Raw genomic sequence first — 9,298 nt, forward strand, 5'->3', positions numbered from 1 at the left:
AGGCTTGTTGGGATACCATTCGAATGGTTATTGCTCTTGCTGCTCAAAGAGGCTGGAATGTGTATCAATTAGATGTGAAGAGTGCATTCTTGCACGGGGAACTCACTGAGGCAGTCTATGTTGATCAACCACAAGGGTATGTGAAGAAAGGAGATGAGTTGAAGGTTTGTAAATTGAAGAAAGCTTTGCACGGGCTCAAACAGGCTCCCCGAGCATGGTATAGTCGAATTGAAGCTTACTTCTTCAAGCAAGGTTTTGAAAGATGTCCGCATGAACATACTTTGTCTGTGAAACAAAGTGAAGGAGGTAATATTCTCATCATTAGTTTGTATGTTGATGATCTCATATTTACTGGTAATAATGTGAATATGTTTGAAGAATTTAAAGAATCCATGAAAAAGGAGTTTGATATGTCTAATTTAGGAAAGATGCGTTACTTTCTTGGAGTTGAGGTAGTTCAAAATAAAAATGGAATTTATCTTAGTCAGAAAAAATATGCAAAGGAGGTGTTGGACAGGTTTGGAATGAGAGAGAGCAATCTTTCTAAAAATCCTATTGTTCTTGGGTGCAAGTTAACTAAGGATGAGAATGGAGTTAAAGTTGATGAAACTGAGTATAAACAGGTAGTTGGTTGCTTGATGTATTTGGCAGCCACACGACCTGATCTTATGTATGTTATAAGCTTGGTAAGCCGCTACACGGGGTGTCCAATAAAGTTGCATATGCAAGCAGTAAAAAAGGTGCTCAGATATCTCAAGGGAACAGTTAATTTGCGGCTGCTATACAAGAGGAATGGAACGGAGAAGCTGGAAGCATTCACTGATAGTGATTATGCAGGGGACTTAGATGATTGAAGGAGTACATTAGGGTATGTTTTTATGCTCAGTTCTTGTGCAGTTTCAAGGTCCTCTAAGAAGCAACTAGTGGTCACATTGTCTACAACTGAAGCAGAATTTATAGCCGCTGCCTCTTGTGCTTGTCAACGAGTTTGGATGCGAAGAGTTCTTGAACAACTTGGTCATGCTCAACATGAAAGCACTGTCATTTACTGTGATAACAGTTCGACCATTAAGCTATCCAAAAATCCAGTACTTCATGGCCAAAGTAAGCATATAGATATTCGTTTTCATTTTCTTCGTGATCTTACCAAAGATGGAACAGTGGAGCTTGTGTATTGCAACACTCAAAATTAGATAGCGGACATCATGACAAAACCATTAAAGCTTGAAGCTTTTGAAACACTTCGTGAAGGACTTGGGATGTGCAGAGTACTAGAATAAACTAATTGCAACTGTGCAATCAGTTTAAGGGAGGATATATTGAGTCATTAGAGTTTGTTTTAATAAATCCTATTTATTAGGAAAGTAGATATTAGTTTGATTGTTTCTTCTCCATGATCCACGATCTGTTAGAGCTAAAAGTGAAAGATTTGTTTTTCAGTTTTCTTTTGTAAGGCTATATAAGCCAACTGATTTGCTTCTGAGTAAATAAAAATTATTCTACAATTCTTGCAGAGTTGAGTGCTAAGTTTCTTTCACCCAACAAACCTTTCATCTATTATTTTTTATTTTCCATTTTTACCTCTTTACAACTTTTATGCCTTTCGCTCTCGTAGATCACTCTAGCGCTAGTGTGACTCCACTTGAGCACTTTATATTTTTTTAATTATTCTCCAAATTAACATTGAAAATTAAATATTAAAAATTATTTGAACTAACAAATAAATAATTATATATTATAAAAAATACGAAAGAATAATAAAAATAAGAAAAGTAATAAACAAATAAAAATTTGTTTACTAAAATGCTAGAGTCCACTCTTAACATTAGAATGAACTGTGACCACTTAAGTAGTAAACTGACTGTATTTAGTTAAGAGTGGAAAGAATAAAAGTGGAAAAGAAAATTGGATAAAATATCTTGTCTAGGAAGAGAGAGATTTTAATTTGTACTTTCAAAAAAAGGGTTTTTTTTTTTTTTTTTTTTTTTTTTAGTTGCACGCTGTTCCCACCCAAAAAATGCTCTTTAACATTTTCCACCCTCACACTTTTAAATACAATTTTACCACCCAAAAATTATATTCCTTTAACAACCTTAAATCCATGTGAACGAAAAAACCGCACCAAAGATTAACCCCCAATTGTCGGCGATCAACACAACGCCTCAGCCAAATCCAACACCAAAATCAACGCCACTTCCCATCCTCCCCCACCTGACCACAAAGTACACCAATCGCGCTAAGTCGCGGATTCTCTTGTCAGATTCTGGCGATTTTCGGTACCAAACAAAATTGACACCACCCCTAGACTCATCACAACCCCTTAACAAACCCCCAACCTTTGGGCGATTGACATCACCGTTCGCCGACCGTTGCTTATTTGGCTGCTCGCAATGTCATCGTTTCACAGCCAGATTCTAGCGTTATTGACACCAGAAATCACCATTGTCACTACCATTTCAACCCCATCCTCACCTCTTCAAAATCGCTACTGCACTCGCCTCCCATCTTGCGTTTACCGCAGTGACCTGCCAGTACTGCTACAAGACAGTCGCATTTTGCAACCCCCAACCATCTAAAAACAGCCTGATTTTATGACGATCGCTGCTAGTGGGGTGAGGCCCTCAATGAGTTGAATGGCAGGGTGGGGGATGATTTCTGTGGAGAAGAGGACCGAAAAAAGGTTGAGAAATTACTTAAGACTATCAGATTTTTAGGGTGATTGGAAGCCAAAAGACCATCTGCCCTCACTTATGACTAACTTGGACCATCATTTCTTTCTCATAACGAGATTATTAATGGTGGGTAGTAAATTGTATTTTAAAGTGTCGGGGTGGGAAAGTGTCATTTAGCTATTTTTTGGGTGGGAAAAGTCGTAGGTCGTTTTTTTCAGTAGTCGTGAGTGGCAAGGGAAAGAAAAAATTTTAGAAAGAAAGAGGATAATGGCGTGGGCAGGAGAAAAATGCCAAAAGTTCGTAACCAGTAATGATTTAAGATATTAGTTATTTTATTAACAGCAAAGCGCTGTCTTAATCGCGTTTCGCATAGGTCGGTCCACTACTTCACTGTATCTCCACCTCCCAACAAATCCATCACCTTCTCCAAACACAAATCGAGTCCGTTAATTTTCAAATTCTTCCTTACCAAAACCCCTCAAGATGGACTCGATTCTCCTCCCAGACCCTCTCTCCCTAACGCGCCTACGCTCCACCACCGCTGCCACCGCCACCACCACCACCACCACCACCACCACCTATGCTCTCCAGGGGCCGTGCCTACTCCTCTCCCGTCCCGGCCGTACACTCTTCTCTGTTTACACCACCTCATTCCATCGCATCTCGGCTCTTCGCAGGTCCTCCTCCGTTGTTTCCGCTAGTGGCACCTTGACCGCCAATTCGGCTTCGGTCTGTTATCTTATCCACTTCGATTTTACGATTTTATGTTTTAAATTTATGTTGAGTGTGTGCTTAAATAATTTATTTAGCGTAAATTAGTCAATTTGGATTTGGATTGTTATTTACTAATCAACAGTTTTTTCTTCAATTAATTTGTTTTTTTTTTTTTTTTTTAAATATTTTTTATGGCTACGTCTGTTATCGTCAGTTTATACTATAAGAAGAATTTAGAGAACCGTTTTCAACAATTCATTTGGAACCGTTTTTAACAATTTATTTGGAGAAAGCCTATATTGATATTGATTAGATTAGTATATGTGATATTAGGGAGCCTAAACGGCTTCTTGTTATATATCAAACAGTTTGAGTAAAGAATGCAAACTGCATGGAGAAGAAGGTTATAAGAAATTACTGATAATTTCCTTATTTTTTTATGTCAAAGACTCAAAGTTGAGTCATAAGCTGTCTGATGAAATCAAGATATGGAAAATAGTAACGGAGCATTGCACCTTGTAAACCTTGTCAGAAACTGGAAGCAAAACCAAATTGTTTTATACAACTGTTGTGCAATTTTTTCTTGCTCTGAATAATTTAACATTATTTACTGAACTAACTTTATTATGTCAAATTTGATCCTTGTGATAGAGTAATTGTTTTGTTCTTTGTTGATAATATTGGGTGTCAATTTATAAGGACTCAATATTTCGTGTTTTTACATGTTTTACACACTCTATCCTTCTTCTATGTATTTTTTTTTTTTTTTTGGTTGACATGCTTATATGCAGCCCGGCAGTGGAGTTTATACAGTGGGCGATTTCATGACTACGAAAGAGGATTTGCATGTTGTAAAACCTACAACTTCTGTAGATGAAGGTATTTTATATGTTTAGATTAATGTCTCAGATGACAGATTACGGTAAAATGTTTGTTTTCGAGTTATAATCAGTAAGATGTTGAATTTGAAGAAGACAAATGCTAGGATTGGGGAAGAAGTGCTGAACAGTAAAACTAGATGTTTAGATTGGGGAGAAAATGAAAAGAAAGAAGTGATGATGCCTCTCAAGTGACGAAGAAGAAAGTGTTGAAACAACAGAAAATGAAGGAGAAGCTGCCGTTGCCCAATAATTCATAGGTTCATCAGTCTTGGTAGAAGATCAAGAAGCAGGAGGACAAGATCATTCTGACATTCAACAAGCAGGGAGGACAAGGAGCCAACCTGTTTGGATGGAAGACTTTGTGAGTGGAGAAGGTTTGTCAGAGGAAGAACTAACTATTTTGTGCTATTTGTTGATGTACGATCCAACCACATTTGAAGAAGCAAACAAAGTGCTCATTGGAGAAAAGCAATGGATCAAGAGATAAGCAATCGAAAAATAACACTTGGGAATTGCCACCTTACCTGTGGGGCAAAAACCATTGGAGTAAAATGGATTTTCAAGACAAAATTAAATGAAAATGGAGCTTTGAGAAGTACAAAGCAAGCTGTGGCTAAAGGCTATGCTCAACAATATGGATTGATTACAAGGAATTTTTGCTCCAGGCTTGTTGGGATACCATTCGAATGGTTATTGCTCTTGCTGCTCAAAGAGGCTGGAATGTGTATCATTTATGTGAAGAGTGCATTCTTGCACGGGGAACTCACTGAGGCAATCTATGTTGATCAACCACAAGGGAATGTGAAGAAAGGAGATGAGTTAAAGGTTTGTAAATTGAAGAAAGCTTGTACGGGTTCAAACAGCTCCCCGAGCATGGTATAGTCGAATTGAAGCTTACTTCTTCAAGCAAGGTTTTGAAAGATGTCCGCATGAACATACTTTGTTTGTGAAACAAAGTGAAGGAGGTATATTCTCATCATTAGTTGTATGTTGATGATCTCATATTTACTGGTAATAATGTGAATAGTTTTGAAGAATTTAAGAATCCATGAAAAGGAGTTTGATATGTCTATTTAGGAAAGATGCGTTACTTTCTTGGAGTTGAGGTAGTTCAAATAAAAATGGAATTTATCTTAGTCAGAAAAAATATGCAAAGGAGGTGTTGGACAGGTTTGGAATGAGAGAGAGCATCTTCTAAAAATCCTATTGTTCTGGTGCAAGTTAAAAAGATGAAATGGAGTTAAAGTTGATGAACTGAGTATAAGGTAGTTGGTGCTTAATGTATTTGGCGCCACACGACCTGATCTTATGTATGTTTATAGCTTGGTAGCGCCGCTACATGGGGTGTCCAAAAGTTCATATGCAGCGTAAAAAGTGCTAGATATCTCAAGGGAACAGTTAATTGGGGTTGCTATACAGAGGAATGGAAGGAGAAGCTGGAAGCATTCACTGATATTGATTATGCAGGGACTTAGATGTGAAGGAGTACATAGTTATGTTTTTATGCTCAGTTCTTGTGCAGTTTCAGTCCTCTAAGAAGCAACATTGGTCACATTGTCTACAACTGAAGCAGAATTTATAGCGCTCCTCTTGTGCTTTCAAGGAGTTTGGATCCGAAGAGTTCTTGAACAACTTGGTCGTGCTCACATGAAAGCACTGTCATTTACTGTGATAACATTCGACCATTAAGCTATCCAAAATCCAGTACTTCATGGCCAAGTAAGCATATAGAATTCGTTTCATTTTCTTCTTGTCTTACCAAAGATGGAACAGTGGAGCTTGTGTATTACACACTCAAAATAGATAGCGAATCATGACAAAACCATTAAAGCTTGAAGCTTTTGAAACACTTCGTGAAGGACTTGGGTGTGCAGAGTACAGAATAAACTAATTGCAATTGTGCAATCAGTTTAGGGAGGATATGTGAGTCATTAGAGTTTGTTTTAATAAATCCTATTTATTAGGAAAGTAGATATTAGTTTGATTGTTTCTTCTCCATGATCCAGATCTGTTAGAGCTAAAAGTGAAAGATTTGTTTTTAGTTTTCTTTGTAAGGCTATATAAGCCAACTGTTTGCTTCTGAGTAAATAAAATTATTACTCCAATTCTTACAGAGTTGAGTGCTAAGTTTCTTTCACCCACAAACCTTTCATCTATTATTTTTATTTTTCCATTTTACCTCTTTACAACTTTTATGCCTTTCGCTCGGTAGATCACTCTAGCGCTAGTGTGACTCCACTTGAGCACTTATATTTTTTTTTAATTATTCTCCAATTACATTGAAATTAAATATTAAAATTATTTGAACTAACAATAAATAATTATATATTTAAAAAATACGAAATAGAAATGAATAATAAAAATAAGAAAGTAATAAACAAATAAAAATTTGTTTACTAAAATGCGAGTCCACTCTTAACATTAGATGAACTGTGACCACTTAAGTAGTAACTGACGTTTTAGTTAGAGTGGAAAGAAATAAAAGTGGAAAGAAAATTGGATAAAATATCTTGTCTAGGAAGAGAGATTTAAATTGTACTTTAAAAAAAAAGGGTTTTTTTTTTTTTTTTTTTTTTTTAGTTAACGGCTTTTTCCCACCCAAAAAATAGCTCTTACATTTTCCACCCTCACACTTTTAAAATACATTTTCCCACCAAAAAATTATATTCCTTTAACATTTCTCTTAAATACATTGTGAGGACGAAAATACCCGCACCAAAGATTAACCCCCAATTGTCGGCGATCGCAACACGCTCAGCCAAATTCCACACCAAACAAAATCAACGCCACTTTCCCATTTTCCTCTCTTCCCACTTGATTCCACAAGATTTATCCAATCGTCCCTAAGTTTGCGTGGATTTCTCTTGTCGGATTCTGCGTTTTTTCGGTGACCAAAATCAAAATTGACCCACCTAGACTCATCATCAACCCTTAACAAAACCCCAACCTTTGGCGTTGATCACTCACCGTTCGCCACGTTGCTTATTTGCTGTCTCGATGTCATCGTTTCACAGCCAATTTAGGCGTTATTGACACAGAAATCACATTGTCACACATTCACATCATCACCATCCTCACCTCTTCAAAATCGCTACCTGCACTCGCCCTCCCATCTTTTCGTTTACCGCTAGTGACCTGCCAGTATTGCTACAAGAAGTCGATTTTTGCAACCCCCACCATCTAAAAACAGCCTGATTTTATACGATCGCTGCTAGTGGGGTGAGGCCCTAAAGTGAGTTAATGGCAGGGTGGGGGATGATTTTCGGTGGAGAAGACGACAGAAAAGGTGAGAAATTCTTAAGACTATCAGATTTTTAGGTGATTGAAGAAGCCAAAGACATCTTGCCCTCACTTATGACTAACTTTTGACCATCTTTTTTCTCATAACGATGATTTTAATGGTGGTAGTAAAATTGTATTTTAAAAGTGTGGGGGTGGGAAAGTGTCATTTAGCTATTTTTTGGGTGGGAAAAGTAGTAGTGTCGTTTTTTTTAGTATCAGTGATAGTGGCAAGGGAAAGAAAAAAATTTGAAGAAAAGAGGATAATCGTGTGGCAGGAGAAAAATGTTAACCAGTGGGTTGAGTAGATAAAACCTTGTTGAGTCATTAGAGTTTGTTTTAATAAATCCTATTTATTAGGAAAGTAGATATTAGTTTGATTGTTTCTCCCCCATGATCCACGATCTGTTAGAGCTAAAAGTGGAAGATTTGTTTTTCAGTTTTCTTTTGTAAGGCTATATAAGCCAATTGATTTGCTTCTGAGTAAATAAGAATTATTCTACAATTCTTGCAGAGTTGAGTGCTAAGTTTCTTTCACCCAACATATTTGGTATCAGAGCCTAAGGAACTGCAGCTTCCTTAGTGAGATTGAGATTAAAGAAGAGTGATACACGAGTGAGATTGAGATTAAAAGTGTGAAACACAAGTGCGAGTATCAAGAGAATATTCTGAAAGAGTTTTTTTGTTTTTGCTATGGCAACAGAGAGCAGCTTTATAACCTGCCATACCTCGGTTTGATGGTTTTTATGACCATTGGTCAATGTTGATGGAGAACTTTCTGAGATCGCAGGAATATTGGAGCTTGATTGAAATTGGCATTCCCACAATTATAGATGGAGTTCAATCTACAGCAGTAGAACGGAAAACCATTGAAGAGGCAAAACTTAAGGATTTAAAAGTGAAGAATTATTTGTTTCAAGCTATTGACAGAACCATTATTGAAACCATCCTCAACAAGGAGACATCCAAGAGCATTTGGGAGTCAATGAAGCATAAGTATCAAGGATCTACAAAGGTGAAACGAGCTTAGTTGCAAGCACTTTGCAGAGAATTTGAGATACTGCAGATGAAGGGAGGAGAAACTGTAGATCAATGCTTTTCTTGGACATTAACCAGTGCCAATAAGATGAAAGCTCAGGGTGAAAACATAGAGCCAATTGTGATTATCGAGAAGATTTTGAGATCAATGACTTCAAAATTCAACTATGTAGTCTGCTCTATTGAAGAATCTCACAATCTCACCACCATGAGCATTGATGAGCTTCAGAGTAGTTTGCTTGTTCATGAGCAAAGAATGCAAACTCCTTTGGTAGAAGAGCAAGTTCTTAAGGTGACACATGAAGACAGAAGTGGAGCAAGGGGCAGAGGAAAATGAGGCTTTCAAGGTAGAGGAAGAGGAAGAGGTAGACAATCATTCAACAAAGCTTTGGTGGAATGCGACAATTGTCACAAATTAGGACATTTTCAATATGAATGTCCTGAATGGGAACGAGGTGTCAATTATGCAGAATTAGTTGATAGTGAAGAAATGCTCTTGATGGCACATGTTGACTTCAATGATGACAAGAGAAAGGAAGCTTGGTTTCTCGACTTTTGATGCAGTAACCACATGAGTGGAAACAAGGAATGATTTATTGATATTGATGATCAATTTTGTCATTCAGTGAAGCTCGGAAATGACACAAAGATGGCCGTAATTGGTAGGGGCGATGCCAAATTTCATGTCAATGGAATTACACAAGTCATCACATA

Source organism: Pistacia vera, unplaced genomic scaffold, assembly GCF_008641045.1.
Source record: "Pistacia vera cultivar Batoury unplaced genomic scaffold, PisVer_v2 Contig201, whole genome shotgun sequence".
Lineage (NCBI taxonomy): Eukaryota > Viridiplantae > Streptophyta > Magnoliopsida > Sapindales > Anacardiaceae > Pistacia > Pistacia vera.